Genomic DNA, 20,392 nt, shown 5'->3' on the forward strand with positions numbered 1-20,392 from the left:
GGTAACCAATGTTACTAACCTCTAAGACAATCCTTGCTCACTGGTGATGAAAACTGTACTCTAATCCCCGAATTTTTAGGGAAGTGCAGATGATCAAAGACTGTGTCTGCCAAGCACATAACATGCTGCTTGTGTGGTCTATAAAATCATCAAATTCCTCTAAGATTAATCAACTGTCTTTAACGGAGACAAGAAAACTTATTTTACTATGAGAGACTTATATTCCCAATTAACAGAACTCTAAATAAAATCACTAGAGAAAACCAACAAAACATAGTACTTTTTTTCCCTTGTTTTGGGGTGTTTCAGATGGTTGTGAGCAACTAACAACCTTCACTCTGTTAGGCTTGATGTCCCTGGTGAGTTTTTAAAGTTACCTGTCTGTGCTTTTGTTTTGCTGGAATTGCACTGCTTTGCCAAGCTTTCCTCCTGAACCTCCTCCAGTGGAAGTAGTCTCAGGAAGGAACATGGGAAAGCTCATTTCAAGTTGTCACCTTATACAGTTGCCCATGCCTGAAAGTGTCTGAATCAGGTTTCTTCCTTTCTCTCCAGTTCTTTGCACTGAAGGTTTCTCATCAACTTCTTTAAGTCTTAATGGTCTGAGTCAAGGGCCCATTGGATGCTGTGAATGAAGCATTCTGGGTTTTTCTGGAGGTGGAGATATCACAACAGATGTAAGACTTATTTCAAACTATCTAAATTATGCATTGAAATCAGTATTCACTGCATAAAGTATTCATTATACATGCATCTTGCCAAACTCACATTTTTTGGTTTATATCTTCTTTTAGAGATAGCACGTGACATAGCAACAATTTAAAATTTGACACTTGGACCACTTTCTGAGTTACTCTCTCCCTCTCTGTTTCTTCCCTTTAAATCCAAAAGAAGAGACAAGAAACCTTGAAATAAGTAGCGTAGGATAACAAGTTTCTAGGGAGGATTCCAGTAGAGACTAAGCCCTGAAGCATTTAGATAAGGCTCTGTCACAGAAAGGTAAGAACAGTCCATGAGCCACAGTTCAAAAAGCCCATCATCTCTTTCCTTCTAAGAACCTATAAAGTACATCTCTCACACACTACAAGAGCATTTGCCTAACAGCATCTTTGTGTCTTTATTAAAAGCAGGAAGATGCTAAAGGGGTTCTCAGATGTCATAAACGTCATGTCATTTGGGTAGTAAGTAGCCTTTAGACATTATGAAGGAGAGTGATAAAAACATAATTCAACTTCTTTTAACATTAATTCATTTCTCTTCCTACTTTTCCTTTGTGCTCTGTGCAGCTGACATCTAGATTGTTTACAGAAAATGAAAATCAAGTAAATGGATGACCTGAGTATATCAATAGAAAAAATGTTTCACCACAATTTTCGATTTCCAGAAGAAGAAATTATCTGTTGTCTCTGAAAGTAAATATCCATTAAGGAGCTGCCTTGCACAGTGCTTTCTTTTGGATTTGGGAGAGATTCACTTTCATTGAATCATTGGATCATTCAGGCTGGAAAGGACCTCAGGAGGTTGCTAGTCCAGACTCTTCCTTAAAGCAAGATCAGCTAGAAGATCAGACCAGGCTGCTCAGGGCTTTATTCAGTTAGGATTTTCTCAGAGTTTATTTTTCCTTGTTAGATAGCAGTGATGTTCTTCTGAAATACTGTGTGCAATCGAACAGTAATAGCTGTGTGGAATAGAACAACCTGCAGTTCGTAGACTCCCTTTATAACATACATGTCAGCTTTCACAAGTGTCCTGGGCATTGTTGGCTGACAACTTGAAAGTTACAGAATACCTCAGTTAATGTTAAGTGCTAATAGTATTATCATTATAATAGTCAAAGGATGGAGGAAACAATGCTTGTAGGTACAGGTAACACCTATATTTAATGTCTTATTAGACCAAGAGACACAGCTGAAAAAGTTCAGTTTCTGGTTGAGTCCCTTTTTTGCCTTCACTTGAGGAGCTCCAAAGAAAAGAACTTCAAATATAGCAGTAATATTTGGCAAATGGAAGAGTATGGACTGAAGGAGGAAGGAAAGCAGAATATTCTTTGGCAATGGAAGATTGCTTTGAAATCCTACATGGAAAATGCTGGGGAATGCAGATTCCCTGCAGGATTTATCAAATGTCTTTGACATTTTAAACTCTTTTAACTCTGGGTAGCCCCACTGGTTCTTCTGTAGAAAGATGAATACTAAAGCACAGTGAAACCAACAAACCATTGGGAAACCAGGAACTGGGACTGAGAACAGCAAAAATAATCCTGAGGAGAAATGGAATTTGAATGATTTTTTTCCCCATTTTGTATATAGAGAGTTTAATAAATGGAAGCTGTGTCAGTTGGGAAAGATAACATTAAATGACATCAAGTTATACCCAGTTAAATCAAACATATGTAAATATAAGAAACTTCAAGTTTCATTAACCCTACTCTTTTGCAGGATACACAAAGATCTACTGTCTTCAAGTTGAAAGCAAAGGTAAAACTGTGAGAATGGTGAGCATTTTTTAGCAGTGAAGGTGGCCATTTTAAGCTACTAGCAAAGAACACAAAATTCTTTCCACTCTTGAGACTTTGATTCAGAAGAACATCCGTCTTGAATACATGCTGTAGAGCAACTACAAGTTTGAATGTATGAAGGAATTACTGGATAAAGCATACCCCAATGGGTGCTGATAATGGGGTCTGATAGCCTGTTATCATGGGCAAGCAATGAACCAGGGGCAGGATCTATCCAAGTGTTCTAGCCAGAAGTAGGATGAAAAAAAGCCAAAGACAAGGCTGGGAAGAAGCTTCAACATGGCTCCAAAGTCCATCCATATAGGTGAGCCTATAGTACCACTCAGACAGGGACCCACAGCTGACATAGGGCTAGTCAGATGCAAGTGCAATAGGATTTTTTACAGTTGAGCAAAGGAGGACAAATACATCTTTATATCACAACAGTTAAATGTTCATTTTTGGTGAGTGTTATTACAGTATCAAACAGCCTTCATAAATAATCCACTAATATTGGTCTTTCATCATAAGCTCACTTGCTTAATCCCATGTAGGCAGTAACAAATGGCAAGCTGTGCCTGACTCAACCATTTTTCTTGCACACTCTCATTATACGCATTTGGAATCAAACTGCTCTATACCCTGCTGAGTAACCTTTACAAAGCATGCTGCTTGTCAGGTAGGGTTCAAGGAAAGATAGAGCAATTCAGACTTTTCATGAATGGAAGCCAGCCAATTCAACTGGATTGAATTTCCAAAGTAAGGCTAATAATTTTGGTACTGAAACACAAATAATTGCTGTTATAATTGTTTCCTGGTATCCGTAGGTGTGCTGGCTGCCTCTCAACCTGAATGACAGAACCAGGACTCCTGGTTTAAAAAGCTCACAGTGTTCCTGCTTCTGCAAAGTTCCCTAAAAGCCAGTGGGAATAATTTTCATAGGTGTGTAAATCTCCTTATGAAAGCTTTACATTTGCTCAGATGTCTGGGAAAATTTATTCAAGGTTAAGATTAAGTTACCAAGACAAAGAACATACTTGGTCTCTGTGAGTGATCTGGAATTTAATGCAGCCCTCCTGTGTCCCATGAGAACATGAAAATGGTCATACTGGTACAAAGGAAATACCCACCTAGCCCAAAAGGGCCTGTCAGCAGATACCTAAGGAAGCATAAAAGCAGAAGTCTGTGTGATATATCTTCCTGCCACCTTACCCTACTTCCGCTAATTCCAGATCGAAGGACTTCCTTCTCCTGCTGGTCCTATCTTGCCTGCTTAGTAACCTCCAAGGGATCTCTCACGTAATTCCCCAATTTCCCCTTGAAACCAGTGTTTATCTGATATTTCCTTTCATTTTCTTTGCTATTTTGACTTCTGCCAAACACTGAGCTGATGGATTTAAGCAAATAGCTGCCATTTCCCAAGGCCTCACTTCTGGGTGGTTATACTCTACTCAAAAACCGGTATTTTATCTGTGAAGCATTTGCCATCATGTGCACCTTTTGCATTCATCTCTATTGCACTTCATCTGGCATTTTACTGCCTCATCACTCACTTTCCTAAGGTCCTTCTCTCGTCTGCCCTTGTTCTTACTATCTTGAGCAGCTCTGCATCACCAACAAACCTTTCCAACACTCTGATCTTGTTGCCATTGTGAATATGTGATGGAGATGGTCTGGAGGGCTTTGGGCCTGGTGACTGCTTAGGTGTGCTCCTTTTATCACTCTTTAAGGTTCTTCCTGTATATAGGCCTATCTTCTATTGCAAGCATGCTCCCTCGTATAAGACAAGCAAATTTTAAACCCAGAAATTTCTTTTTTTTTTTTTTGGCTTTTCCACAAAACGGATAGGTATCTTTGTTTTTCAATGTTTAAAACTGACTTTCATTTTGCCCAGAAGGCAAATGGTATTACCTTCAAAAACAATGTTTTGCTTTGTAGCTTCAGCATATGTACATTTCTGGGTGTTCTCAGAAATATGTGTATGGAAATACTGAAATTAACATTTAATGTGAATGCATTTGACTCTAGTTTCAGAATACAGCAGTCTTTCAATAAACATTATACTTACAGATGTGGCTAATATCAGAAATGTAAGAGAAGAACTAAACCCCCTGTTCAACATTTTGCCTTTCTGATGATATTTTGTTTTCACTTTATAGACAAAAGAGGGACTACAGGGACTAAACATGTTGAAGACACAGGCTTTCCCTTTATGATGCTGCAGCTGCAGCATAATGGACAAATAAAATATTAAATTGCTTCTTTTATATTAACTGCAGTTTTAATTTTTAGAAATGCAAGCATATTGAGGGTCAATTTAATTCCTAGTTTACCAGTGCATGGTTAGATTCCAGACAAGTGTCCATCCTTCTCCAAAATGCAGTAATCTGTGTGTTCCACTTTGTGACCACTGTTCAGCTGCATGCAGAAAGAAGTTTTTCTCCAGGCAGATAAAAACCAAAACAAATTAACTTTCTTAAAAGCTCAGTAAATCTTAAAGCCTGCCTAATATTACTGGTCTCCTTACACTCAGCAGTAACACCAGCAGGGAGACACCATTATCATGTATTTTTTTCAATGAAAGACAAGTTAATTCAACAAAGATAAGCCAAGTTTAGATTAACAAGTTGCAGTCACATTAATAAATATTTCATCTGTTGTCATGCCCTATTATAAATTATTTCTTATTATGCAATTCATAATCACAAATTTTTCCTGCAAAGACTATAAACTTTATTATATCAATCAACTAATTTGTGCTCATTACTTCACAGAGCTGAAAATATTCCTTCTTAGACCTTCTGCATTAAGATTTTGACTACACTAGCAGCCACCATGTCTAGCTTGCAAATGCTCTCCAAATGTCTCAGACTTCTGAAGTCAGAGACTTCTAACATGTTCTGGCTAACCTTCATTATTAATTTTAAAGTTTGTGTAAGTTTAAACCTTTGAAGCTGTCACACTTCATCAGACAACAAGGAAAAGGTATTTTGGCAGTGGTCCAGTACAAAGACTGGAAACATATAAGCTGAAGATTAATATTTGAATGTGATCAGACATCTGTATGTCCTATATCTGCTAATACCAGTATTGCAAAAGCGTCATAAGAACGATTTCTCACAGTGTGTGTTAACGTTTTAATTTAGGAATTATCTCTACTAAAATACAAGCCCCTGCTTCAGAAATATCACTGCAAATCTTTGAAGGAAGAAACTTGATGAAAGAGTTATATTTAAATTGTACAATGGGTAAATTTTATTCTCTCAAGACACTGTTCACTGCTTCTGCCTTTATTTTAGTTAGCCACCTAAATACATATTTTATCCTAAAGTTATGCTTTGCATTTAGCTAGATGTTTCATGATGGTAAAATTAAACACTTGTGTATGTACATACATTACATGGGGCCTTAGCTTTTTAACTCTTAAAATTTCCTCAGATGTTCATGTCTACTCACAAGAAGATAATCTGTCTTCCACCACTTAGTCTTTACTCTCTCCATTAGACAGGCTGAGGGCACCTGCCCTTGGTGAGAGCACCTCCTGCATAACTGGGTTGGGGAAGCCCAGCAGTAGTGTCCCTCCACATCTGCTTAGATAATGCTACCGCATTTGGCATCCAGTATCAGTGTTGCCAAGAACAATGGATATGTGAAGCTTCTTCCACATGGATTGGAGATGATGTGATCAGTAAATACTGATGTACAAAAACTGTATGAAAGACCAAAGATGGTTCTGCATGCTAGATCGAATTCTTCCACGGTAATCAGTAAGTTCAAGGGAAGAGTATGAATGAATATTTATAGTTGAAGAAAGATCTGATGTGATAAGAAAAAATAAATTTAGATAATATAACATATATTAGATGATATAATGTAAATTATGATGATATAAGGTAGGATTAAGCATGGAGCTCTCCTGCATTCATAGCTATAAATAATGTGTGATTAGATTATTGCAAAATTATCATGTTATAACATTTCAGCTGTTTTATATGGATCAATCTCTAGCACTTTGGGCTGATACAGCCTTTTGCTCTTTTGAGCAATTCTGCAGCTTCTGCCTGGAAAAGGCAGCTTCATGCACGGACAGTGTGTTAGTGCTGTCTCTTGGGAGAGGAACAGGGAGGGAAGTGGGCAGCAGGCTGAGAGGGCAAAAGTGTATGAATTTCTCCAGACTAAGCAGAAAGGACACCAGGGAAGGAAACGAACAGGCAAAGGGAAGCTATGGAAATGAACAACCACTAGATACTCTGAACTCATCCCAGTCTGGAAATGCCACTGAATCCTTCTCATTTCTGTGATAAGCCTCATAGAGCCAGACAAGTCTGCCCTAAGGAGTGTCTGAAACCACAGCTGTTGCTTAAAATGGCATTTGGGGATTGAAAAAAGACACAAAACCCCTCAGTCATGGCACTAAGCTTTCCCTGTGGAATGTGAGCCCCCACCTGGCCCAGGCACTATTTGGATCGACAAGATCTGTCAAACAACATTTACTTTCTTCCCAAAAGGTTGCTCTCTATGGGGACAAGGCAAAGGGGCTTTTCCAGGCTTGGCTCGGCTTGCAGTGCTGCTCAGATGAAACCTGTCTCCCACTCTGCTGAGCTCCACAGGCAGCATCCCCTTCCGAGCTTACTGACTGGGTCCTCACTGCTCAAACCAGGCAGAGGGAGCAGGCTGCAGGAGAAACCTTGGCTGGGATGGGGAGCTGCAACAGCACTGGGATACATTTTTATCCCACATTGCTCCAGGCATGCAAACCATTCCCCAGACTGGAACTGCAGGTTTGCAAGGCTTAGCAGAGAAATTGGAAGGATTCAGTGGCATTTCTGTGCTGAGATAAGTTTAGAGTATCTAGAGACTGATCAGCCTATAGTGTGAAATGCTGCAGCTTGCTCTAATTTCATTGCCTTTATGACTGGAGTTAATAATTTTCTGATGTCCCCATATGGTGCCAGTATCTAATATAAATCAGAAAATAACTAAATGCACCAGAAGTCCTTCAATTCCCTCTGGTGCTGTTTAAAAAAATCCCTTTTTGTTTCTTTCCTTAGTAAATAGTAGAGCAAAAACTTGCATTGTCTTTACAGCTAGAATCACCATAGTTCTGTAATGAGGCAGCATAGATGGCAAGGAAGAGTGAGCTAAAATTGATAAAAAGGGCTAAATGTAATTGCAATTTACTTGTAAAGTGCTTATTCCTTTGGAAATTATTTTATGCACAAATGCTGTAAATAACTCCTGTTTTAATGTAAGTGAATAACCATAAGACTAACTTTTTTTGGCTGTCATGTTGCAAATTTGTACATGGTCGCTGCAATGCTATCGTCAGGTTCTCCCATACCTTCATTTACTTTAAAATGATTTTTCATGTGATACAGAGAAATCAAATATAAGCAGCTGGGGAACAGCTTAGTATTCTTTGTTGCTTGAAGTCTGGCCCAGGGGTCCCACTCAGAGCTTCAGGCTCCTGTGATGCTAACTGTCATACGTGCGTGCAAACGGTGACAAGTTGGTTTCTGGCCAAGGAACATAGAGCAAGTCTGTTTCCTCATTGTACATTTACATAGTACTGATCTGTCAAGTCTCTTAGATCTGGGACAGGTTCCCACAGCTGGCTCTTGCTCCATGCTCCCCCATGGCTGTGCACTGTATTGCCTGTTTGCAGAGCTGCACCCCAGTATCTCTGCTGGGATCTGCCCACCACTGGTTTGTGGTGTAAGGCATGTGAGGTGCAGGAATGAAGGAAATGCCCCAGAGTTGTACAAAGATCAACAGCTCACTGCCTGATGGGGACCTGTGCTCAAAGGAAGATGGGGTTCAAGGTGGTGCTCCACAGAGCTGGTCATGCTGCTGCCTGTGCTGCTATGGTGTAGTCTGATGCAGAGGGCTGTGTGCACACTAAAAAGAATGAATCAAGAGATCTCTGCACAAGAGTATGGGATGGGAGATGCCTTGAAAGACACAAAATACCCACAAAGGTTGTTGGACCTAGAGGACAAACACTCGATGTGAAAGCATGTTTATTTGTTTTGTAAAGCTACTGGAGCTAAATTGATACCTCAGGGACTGGATGTTAATATCCAGTACATCAAAAGTGGATTATTGCCGCTTATCATTATTTGCTTCATGAACAGTTACAGACTTCTTTGAAATCCCCAGGTGACTCCTGAGAAATAAACAAGTAGACATTGTTCTGTATTGCAAAAACCTTTAGTTTCTAAGACATCAGGTGTTTGGTACTGACCTTGCCACTGAACCTGAGGCAAAGCTACCTGAGGCAGTTGTAGACTGTCAGGGTGGATCTGCAGCCTGGCAGACTTTTTCTTTTAACTTGACCCCTTTCTAATTATTTACGTATCTTTTGGTTTCCAGATTTCTGTTTCAGTTGTCTCAGTCTTATGTCTGGGCTTGCATGGGCCAGTGAGTGAGGGGTCACTTCTACTTGCCTCAACTATGGTTGAAGGAAAATCTCTCCAAATTTAAAGGAGAAAGAGCGTGTAGAGCTAACACCCTTGAGGTTATTGGATTAATAGATTTCTAAAGCATGACTAGGAGAAGATGTGAAAAAAAGAGGGAACAGCATCCAGCAAATAAATATGATAAACTAATTTCTGGAGGTGACATTTTTCTCTTCTCTGTTTCTGGCTGTCAGGGAGCAGCAAGGGCAGGCTGCTCTGCAGGGAAGGGGAGCTGGGAGCCAAGGATAATACGAGGCTGGCACAGCAACAACTTCACTGACTACAGGCATCAAAGCAAGGTGAGCAGATTGGGTCAGATAAGAGTCCAGTGAGTACCAGCAGGTCCTCAGCAGGTCCTAGTCAAGCCAGGAAGCCAAGCTCACAGGTACAGGTCAGCAAAACATGAGAATGGATGCAGACATACCTATGATGGGGGCATGATGACTCTGATAAGGACAAAGTGCAAGATTATCAGTTTAGAAGAATCCCACAAATGAGAGGAGGGCATCTGCAAACAGCTCCTCCAGCTCTTTCATTCCAGGCCACTGGCTAGCCTCTCTCATCTCATCCTGGCCCTAGGTAACCGGACCCCTCAGATAGCCTTCAGATTAACAGCCCAAATTCAAATGATTGTCCTGGGGTTCAGGTTTTGCCGTGGGTCAGCAGAAATGCCCAAGGAAGCCCTATCTCTCTGCTGCCAAAGCTTGGTGGTAAACCCAGGTACCATAGATTAGGTGCAAGCTGAAAGGAAGGCGGATGATGGTATCACCTGACAAGTTCCTGTGGGTTTTTATTGCTTCAATCACACATTCAAATACATGACTCAGTTGTGTAAAATATGCACCGTTTGAGTCTACTGACCAAAATTTTCCTTGGTATGAAATACTGCTTTGATCCGCATTCACTGGAGCTGCAATAGGTTATGGAGGTCTGGTTTATAGACTGTTTGCAGGCTCCACTGGTTGCAGCTGCAAACAGACTTCACAGTAAAAAGGCACTGATCTTTATAAAATGAAGATAGATCATCCATGTGGAAAAAAAGTCCCCCAAACAAACTAACAAACACAGCACTTCCAGAAAATATATTTAGGCAAAGTTTGCTTTATCTGTACCTATGCAAACCACAGATTGCTAAATAAAATGTCAGGAATGTCAACAAAAGATTTTACCCCAAGCTACTTGATGGCATTTTGGATTGACTGAATGGTGCCCTCTGGGGCTCTAATTCTAAAATACAGTACAGATACTCTCTGAAGTGAAACAGTTTTAGAAATCTGGATGGAGAGAAAATGCAGAGCTCTATAGATTACAGCACAGTGTCTCCCCCGATCAGCCCAGCACTGCTGATCCTGACATTTACTGTATTGCTTTTATCTGATAGAAACAGCATCCTGAAGCACCTGCAAATAGGTCTAGTGGAATGCAAGAGGTGATATATCTAAGGTGCAGAATTAATGCTTGGATGTGCATTTTAAAGACCATTATTTTGGACAGACCTCTGCTTTCAAACTGAGAGTCTGAGTGTCTCTTTTGATTATGACAGTCCTCTATCCTATATGTATATCTTTCTAGGCAGCTTTCACACTCTATTTATGGAGTGCATACATTACTTGGGACCTCATCAATAATAAAGGATCCGACTATGCAAGCTGAAAATGTGATATTTTTTTCCATTTTATGTACCAGGATACTGCAACATTCCTGCACTGTAAAGGGCATGAGTGAAACCTGACCATCGCTAAAGGCAATTAAAACTCAAATTGAGGGAGGGGTGTAGTTGCTCTGCCTCAGGACCTTATTGTGAGGAAATAGGAAGGCTCAAGGCTAGAATACACAGAGCATCAGGCTGGGTGTGAAGACTGGAAATACCTTTACCCAAGTCAGAGAAGGGAGCAGCCCTGCCCAGAATCCTTGGAGAAGGTTGTCTGAGGAAAGAGAACGTTCCAGTGGGGACGGTTGCTCAAGGAGGCACGTATCTGAAGTGATGCTGTTCTCTGCATAAGTAGCTGATCCCTGAAGGTCTGTCAAAAGCCTGGCTTGACCACTGCCTCAATATCACTCTCCCAATGCACAGTCATCCCTATCTGTTCTGGGTTCAGCAGTGTCAGTCATTTTTCTCCTTCTTAGTAGCTGGTGCAGTGCTGTGTTTTTGACTTTCAGCCTGGGAACAGCGCTGATAACACCAATGGTTTTAGTTGCTGCTCATATGTTTAGTCTGACCAAGGGCTTTCTTAGTCTCATGCTCTGCCAGGGAGGAGGGAAAGCCAAGAGAAAGCATATAGGGCACCTGACTCAAACTAGCCAAAGAGATATTCCGCAACACAGCACGGCATGCCCAGGATGTAGAACTAGGGTCAGTTACCCAGAAGGGCTAGACCACTGCTTGGGTCAGGCTGGGTATCGTTTGGCAGGTCGTGAGTGGTTGTATTCTCTTCCCTTGTTATTTCCTTTATCATTATTATTACTGTTGGTAGCAGCAGTGGTTTGTGTTATACCTTAGTTACTGGACTGTTCTTATTTGAACCTGTGGGAGTTACATTCTTTCGATTCTCCAACTCCATCCCTCTGGCAGCAGGGGGTGAGGAAGTGGGGGGAGTGAGTGAGAGAGCTGCGTGGCTGACTGGGCTTAAACCATGACACTGTCACAGGGAAACTGCTGAAGAAACACACAGAAAAGGTACACATTAAGGAATCCTTTCTAAAAAAGTATTTAACCTGTGCTGAACCCCTGCAAACACTCCTGGCTTTTCTTTCCTTACAAGGGTCTCTTTATTTAGGATAACCTCTACATTTTAACTGAGAAGGCAAATCAGCAGACCAATGTTGTATAAAAGCTCCTTTACCATTTCTTATCATAAAGGCTTTGGCACTGATGGGTAGCTGAAGGGGCTTCTTGCATCCATACTTGTATTGCACCACCATGCTTGTATTGCAGCATCTGCAATGCACCTGTAGGAGTTTTAGGATGTCTTCCTTACAGGTCTTTCATGTGCTGCATGCTAGTGAGAGCTGAGCTAAACTGCTCTTGAGAGTGGATGCTCTCTTCCACGCTTTCCCAAGCTGGTGGCTGGGGCCTCAGCTAAGCATCCTGCGTGCAAGTAATGATGGGCTCTGAGCTAACAAATGCTTTCATGGAGGAGAACTGTGGACACTGGCATTTTTTGGCATGTCTCCTTATCCTGGGTTCAGCTTTAAACTGTGACACCCCTGCATAAGATTTTTCCTCTTGCTACAACTTTCTAGTCTGTACTTGGCACCTGGACCTGTAAGTTTCATGGACATCAGCTGCACCTATTTTTTATGCCAAATGACCATACCCTCTCTAATGTTATATCCTTAGTGGGACAAAGATTTTGAGCTGTGTGACCTGTTTGCCTTTGACACCACATGAGGCCTTTTAGAGTAGCTTCTGTGAACTGTACAGGGAATACAAGTTCACAGCTGGTGTTAGCCATGTGGAGGACTTCAACAATTATTTTTTTCTTCTACTCCTTTCTGTTTACTTTTCCTTTTCCATCCTTTGTGAGTGAGTGTGGTTCCCCTTGTGTGCTTTGCAGGAGTACAAATGGAGTGATTTGCTGGTGAAGAGATGATGAAACCATTAAATGTCATTATTATCTTTAATGAAACTATGAAGATAAAACTATATGAGCCTTATTATCTGGTATTGTATGCACAGAATGTATAAACATAATTGCAGTGGATTTTGGTTATTGCATCAATAGTATTCAGTGGGAATATTGATGGATTGAACAGTATAATCAAAAAGAAGGATGTAACATTAAAAATTTATGTTTCATTTTTTAAAGAGAAACTCATCCCTCTGAGCATATGTCTGGAAACATTCTGATTAAGTCCAGCAAGCTTTAATACCTGGCCTTTATTTCACCCTTTTCAGGCAACACAAGGAGAAATGTAATACTGAAAACTTTTGAAGTCTAAAAGATAAAAAATGTGACATTTCTTACAGCAAAGAACATGAAAGAAGATCATTTAGAGAAATACCTATATGCATTCCTCTGACATGCAATTCTAGGAATTAAGCTGTTTTCTTTTAGGTAAATCTCCTTGGAATGAATAGAGTAACTCTTAGGGAATGTATTATATGCCAGAAATTTGTGACTCTGCATTGTCCCTGTTCTCATTTTAACCAATCAGCCCATGAGGGCCCTTAAAATACTCTAATGAGTGATTAGATGAAAAAACATTTTTCAGTTTTCTTTTTTTTTCCTACCTCCTGCTCCTTCTGTGATTTTTAAGATAGAGATTTATGATTCCATTTTAAAATGAAATTTGCAAGCCTATAAAAGTAATTCGTAGAGCAAATTCTGCTTCTTGCTCCTTCCTTCCCCAGATGTCACTGTTTATCCACTAGAGTGGGTCAATGAGGCTTGGCTGGATATGTTTACAGCTAGTCATGCCATGACCCTTTTTTGTCACATGTCATCATTAAAGATCTTCTGCAGAGGTAATTTAGGCCTCTTCATTCTTTCTATTGAAATATACATGGTCTTTCTTGCAGCTGTGTGAACTCATCCTAGCCCTGACTATGACCCAGGTGAACCTCCAGACAAGTTCTGTGAATCATAATGCCTATATTCAAATGTGTGGTGGGTTACCGCTGACAAGACTGTGGTGATTTATGTAGGAACTCTTAGATACTTGACTTTCTAATAGAGCCCTATTTCCATTTGCAGTGAGTACGCTTCTGTCTGGTATTTACAGGTCTCAGAAATGTGAAATAGTTGTGTCACATCTAAAGATTCTGGATTATATCTTCCAAGGAACGTGCAAGTCCTCCTACAGTTTCAAATGCGATGTCTCTGGTTTGTCAATTTCATTCTTTCTTCCTGTGACTCCACTACTGATGAAACGACATGATGGCATTTTTTGAATGCATACTTTGCAAACTGAGATTGTATCTGTGCCAGTGATATCACCAACACAGTGAAAGCTGTGTTTGGAATTAAGTGATAACTCGGAGCACACCAATGATTTTCAATTTGCTAACTAATGACTTGTTCAGTGACAAAAATCTGCCTGAGAGACCTTTGTGCTTCCTGGATGAAGCTAAAATTTTAAATGGTGCTTTTAAATAGTAAAAAAACAAATATCTGTTATAACAGCAGCATAGACTTGGTAGAGTGCTAAGTTTTATCCACAGCCTGCAGATGTGTTTGGCTTTACAGAGCGTGTCTGGGGCAGATTCTCTCCCTTGTGCTTACATTACACATGGTCCATGAATACCAGGGGGAATGATCCTCTGCTGTGATGAAAGAGGAACTCCTGTGATATAGGCACAAAAAAACCCAAAGCTGTATTGAACACAAAGTATGTTGGAAGGAACTCCATTCACCAATGAAGGATTAAGAAGTAAGGTCAGAGAAAGAAATGTAAGAAGATTAAGAAGTAAGAGAATTAGGAGAAAGATTAGGAAGCAAGGTCAGAGAAATCAAGACTGAGAAGGGCATCAACAAAAATGTATCTTCTATGTTCTGCTAGGCAGAATTTGGGCATAATAACCTGATTTTGTGTGATAGAAAACACCTGTTATTTTCTCTCTGAGCCTTGATTATAAGCATGAATGAGAAGATTTATTTTAAGGGCTTTTGATTGATTGGGCTGGGGGTGGGAGGATGTGCAACCTGTTTTAGACAGTGAGATGCAAAACTGATGCAGTTATTAATAAGCATTTGTGGTTGCATAAGCTCAGAGCAGTAGCTGCTGTCATGAAGACCACTCTCTGCAAGGTGCTATACTAATGCGCAGGGACCTATTGCCCCTGCTTTGAAGAACTGACCTCAGGAAAGAGGTGTCCTCTTCTATTTCTCTACCTTGAGCTTCAGTTGCCAAGAAGGGCAGCTAGGTGCCTTTTCCGTGATTACAGGTGTCTAACACTCCTGTGCCCAATTTACAGGACCCTGTGTTCAAGAGTTCTTACAGATGTAAGATCTCTCAATATTTTGCATGGGGGCAGAACATGCCCACACCATGTGTAGGAGCCTTGCCAGAGCAGGGATTGTGCTTATGGTCTTGCTTGCTCCAAGTTAGCTTCAGGGCAGGCAGTTGTGGTGTCTTGGCTTTGGGCATTGAGGTTGACTTGTGCAAGACAAGAGAAAGATGCTCTTTCTGCTGCACAGGCACTCCCAGTGCATAGAAGACCAAGACTCCCAAACAGACCCTCCACACCATTTTTGCAGAGGACACTGTGCTCTGGTGCCTTTGAAGGGGATATGCAGTGCACCCTTGGCTCCTGCAGCCTGGCCCTCTCTAAGGCACATCAACAACTGAGATTTTTTTATTAATTTATCTGTTTAAGATTGGGCTTCTGTGAATCTGCTGGGAGAGAGAGACTCTAAAATGAGCTGCTTAACCTTTTCACACCCTTCTTTGTAGCCTTACGTCTGTGAAAATAAATCCTAGGGACACAAGTACATTACGATGTACAAACTCACCCTCTGAGCTCCAGTAAGTCTATTCTTCCACTGCAGTGCAGTACTGTGAAATCAGAATATATTTCTTATCTTCAAAGCAATACTCTCTGTGCTGAAGCACCTTCTGTTTCTCAGCAATCTCTCTTCTTTCGCTGCTTTGGTTTTTAATTGACTGTCTTTTGACAGTCAGAAACAAATTGAAGCCATGGAAGTAAAAAGAAAAACCCAAACCAAAACCCCCACCCCATACACTGATTTGTGTCTGGTTGAGGTGAGATACTTGCCACCTCCTAACAGGGCTTTTTTGGTTTTCCTGAGACTTTGTGGTAAAACACACTCTGAAGTTGTGCTCTAGATTTATTTATATATATATATATATATATATATATTTTTTTTTTTTTAGCTCAACATGTCTTGGGGAGATTAAACAGAAGAGTATCTGAAAGTGAAAAATCCAGTGCCAGTCACAGATAGAAGAACGTAATATGTCTCTAGTTAGTCCCTTAATCCCTGACAGGTTTATTCCTACAGGTAGGTTTTTCTCATTACCATGTAGGATGCTGAAACAGGAGTTGATTTTATCTTAGCATGTAAGATAAAACCTAAAACCTCTATCTTTCTTTATCTCAGACGGTGCAGTTTTAACTTAAAAAAACATGAAAAAGTGTAGGACAATGAATGAGAAGTAGCTGGTATCCCTGGATGCCATCTGGGTGTTCTGGACGATGCTTTTAGGCAGGACCGGGGTGTTCTGCAGCTTGCCTTTGTGTTGGGCTGAGAGCATGGCTGCACCAGGCTGGGGGGGCAGGCAGAGCAGTGTGAGATGTGCTGTGGGTGCCAGTGGTGAAGGGGGCTGCAGCCACCACTTCTGACTTCAGAGAGGAGGAGGGCTTGAAGAGCACTTTTTTCCTTATGTTCTTCTGTAGGCAACAATGGTGTTTCATTTTCTCACCACGGCTTTTCTTTTTAAAATCAATTTTATCTCCTTGAATGCATGATATCTGTGACAGCTCTGGACAGTCTTCACCTCCATGGGTTCCCTTTGCTGTTTTCTCATTTCTTCCAGTTAATGGCAGTTTGGACAGATGAGGGACTGTATAGTCTATCACACAATTTACCTCTTTAAGCTTAGCCTCTAAAAGGTAAGAAAACAAGAAATAAGTTGAGCTGCACAACAGAAGCTGCAGAACTTCCCTGAATTAAATGCTCATTTCCCTGACAATGCCCTCAAGCAGAATGATAGGAAAAAAAACAGGAATACAACAAGCATGTCTTATATTTCCTCTGAGAATTTCTAGCCTTCATCCTGCACTGTCAAAAGATTTTTGAGCCTGCACTGCCTTTATGTATTTGTCCTCAATGCATAGCATATGCCAGTGACTGTAAGGCAGAGGTGGAAATGTTATCTCCTAAAGAATCCCTGCACAGCTTAGCTCAGGCATTATGTCTTCCTGTATCTTTCTACTGCAGCTTACAGAGAGTGGTAAAGGCAGTGATCAACACTCTCAGCCATTTCTCAAGTGAGACGAGAGAACACGATTTGAATCACTTGCATGATGCTTACATAAAGTTAATGTAAGCCTTTCAGTGCTAAATATGGAAGGTAAATTGTTGCTGCCTCTAATCTATGATATTGGTTGGGTTGCCATTGCAAGGAAGGGACAACTTTTAACAGCAGCAGTTGTGATTAGTGAGTCCCCACCTTTTAAAATCACAGCATGATAATCTGCCAGAATGCAGGAACTAGGCACTTGGGCCCTAATGCCTCTCATTTCCTCTCTGGTATCAATTTAGATTTGGCATTTTGTTTGGCATTTTACCAGTGACAGCAGAAAAGTGTTAGAAACTAGGTTTGAAGTGGTTCCTTCTAAACTCCATGTGGTGGTGCTAGTTTGGCTTGTTGGGGGGGGTTGGGCTTGGTTTTGCTTTTTTTTGTTGTTGTTGGTTTCTTTTCTTTTCTTTTCTTTTCTTTTCTTTTCTTTTCTTTTCTTTTCTTTTCTTTTCTTTTCTTTTCTTTTCTTTTCTTTTCTTTTCTTTTCTTTTCTTTTCTTTTCTTTTCTTTTCTTTTCTTTTCTTTTCTTTTCTTTTCTTTTCTTTTCTTTTCTTTTCTTTTCTTTTCTTTTCTTTTCTTTTCTTTTCTTTTCTTTTCTTTTCTTTTCTTTTCTTTTCTTTTCTTTTCTTTTCTTTTCTTTTCTTTTCTTTTCTTTTCTTTTCTCTTTCCTTTCCTTTCCTTTCCTTCTCCTCTTCTCTTCTCTTCTCTTCTCTTCTCTTCTCTTCACTTCTCTTCTCTTCTCTTCTCTTCTCTTCTCTTCTCTTCTCTTCTCTTCTCTTCTCTTCTCTTCTCTTCTCTCTCTTCTCTCTTCTCTTCTCTTCTCTTCTCTTCTCTTCTCTTCTCTTCTCTTCTCTTCTCTTCTCTTCTCTTCTCTTCTCTTTCCTTTCCCTTTTCTTTTTCTTTTTCTTTCCCTTTCCTTTCCTCTCCTCTCATTTCCTTCTTCCCTTCCCTATTTCCCTTCCCTTTCCTGTTTCCCTTCCCTTCCTTCCCCTATTTCTTCTTTAGAAGAAATACAGATTTGTTCATCTCAGGATTATGCATGATTTTAATTAATTGTTCCGGCTAGAAAAATTTCTTTTTGGCAATGAGATAGTTAATACTGGAGTCTTGTGCTTCTGACCTTGGTTCTAACCGTGTATTTCCTCCTGTACTCACTAGACACAGAATGACACAGAATCACCTAAAATGTGACAGATGTGGATTCTTTTCTCGTTTGGGTTTGTTTGGCTTTTTTTCTTTGTTGCCTCAGAGGATGCTTCGCTAGAGAGTGGCGATCATGGACTTTCTCTCAAACACTACTCCTGACCCAGTCAGTGAATCAGAGGTATAGCTGACTGCATCTCCGGTTGCAACAGCTAAAACACCCGTGTGTTATCAGCATAATTTTCAGACTAAAGCCAAAACACAGCTCTGCACCAGCTACCAGGAATAGAATTAACTCTACCCCAGTCAAAACCATGACACTGCTTCTCACTGGATGAAGGATGTAGATCACCTGCACGCTCCCACTCTCCAAAGCCTGGGTACGTTGCTTAGACCAGTTTGCTTGTTGGACACTTTGTCCTCTGTGGCTGTTGCCTTAGCCTCACAAATGGATCACCATTCAATCTAATTCCCATAAGATTTTGTCCTTGATAATCCTAATGGATCTTATTTTCCAGAACCTTATTAATCTGATGGTGGAAAATCTCCCAACTGCCAACCTGCATATAAGACCCATGGGTGCCCAGCCTTTGTACCTGTGCATTCATGTTTTCTGCTAGCTCTTCTCTGTTAATTGCCTAGCTATGCTTTTGCAGTAAATATCTTATTTCAGCCTTCATCATACTCAGCTAAACAAACTAAACTAAGCTTCATCTGTAAAAGAAGCTCCTCTTTAGTCTAGTCATCTCAGTTATCTTTTATTCATCTTTTTGAATACATGTGACTGGAATACTACATGGTCTTCAAGATAAGGTAAGTTTCACTGCAGGAATCATTTTGTATTGTTTGACACTAAACAAAAACTTTTAGCTTTTATTTCACTTTGAAAAAATCTTTTATTGTTGATTTTTTTATTTTTTTGATTAGTTTTTTCCCCTAATTGGGTAGGTCTCTCCAGAAGCTGCTTTTGAGTCTTCTGTTTTGGCACCTGTATTGACAAAACAATTATTATACTGCTAGATGTTTTCAGATGTTGTTTCCTTAGTCACTGTATTTACAAGTATTTTAAAAACCTTGAAACACATCTTTTTTTTTGCTGATGTAGCCTTCTTGCATTGCTAAAATGCCAATTAGGCCAGAATTCATTCATGACCTACGAATCCAAATGGGAGAGACGCCTTAGTACCCATGAAGATGTAGGTCCCTGTCATGATGCCGGTTTCATAAACTGTTTTGAGTGTGTCTAAATGCAGTCAGTCCCTCCATACATTGGACTAGCATATGACATTTAAAGTCTCAATATTGCAGCTGTTAAAGACAGAAATGGGGAGGAAGAGCTCTGTCCTGCTGCAGACTGGATTAAAAAGCCCTTTGGTTTTCACGCACTAGCAGCTGTTGCAGCTTTCAAAGCCACAGTTCCGAGAGCTATTCCCACCATTGTAGACATAACTGGGTATAACGCAGCTGAGCAGGAAATATCACGAGGAAGAGGTCTTCAGACGTGTTCTTTTTAAAACTCCAGAACTCATTGAGATTTTGGTCACAGGATATCTGGCATTGCAGGTGCTTGCAGATTTATACATGAATATACATATGCATGAAAGAGGAATGCTTCCTCTTTCATGGTCTCTCTCTGCAAGTACTGGTTATGTGAATACAATCATTTTCATGGACACTGGAAAACAAGCAATTATGAAGTAAAAGCCCTTCTGCTGCCAATGGATGAAGAGACAGGAACCTTAATTATGCTCGAATGCACAGTAATGAAATATTCAGGAAGTGAGAAAATCATCAGGGTATGAAAAAAGAGGCTTTTTTCCTTCTTTATTATGTTGTGAGATTGTTCTGGACATGGGCCAAACTACTTCTGGGTGATGTTGATGTAAATTAACAGAAACAATGCTTCCTCACAGTGAAACCTTAACTTGCATCAGTGTAACAGAAAGCAGAGCTTGACCCAGTGGGGAGGTGATTTTGACTGGCTGTCTAGTTGCATGTAAAGCAGTTGGACCAATTGTCCTCTGTATCTTTGAAACCTGAATTGAAGGCCAGGGCTGAACTGTAATTTTAATTTACTGCTGAGAGAGGCTGCACAATGCCAGAGAGAGATGCAGTCCCCAAAATATCTTTGTATTGCACATGTTTAAGTCCATAACCAGATGTCATGACTTGAGTATCCCTCAGTGCGAGTGAGAGGGAGCTCTGCAATCCAACCAGAAAAAGCATGTGAAACGTAAATCAGCCAACTGGCCAATGATTATATCAAAGTGAGTTAGAGAGATGCTGATCAGAGAGTTCTGTCTAGACAGCA

Source organism: Melopsittacus undulatus, chromosome 3 (genome assembly GCF_012275295.1).
Source record: "Melopsittacus undulatus isolate bMelUnd1 chromosome 3, bMelUnd1.mat.Z, whole genome shotgun sequence".
NCBI classification, from domain to species: Eukaryota; Metazoa; Chordata; class Aves; order Psittaciformes; family Psittaculidae; genus Melopsittacus; species Melopsittacus undulatus.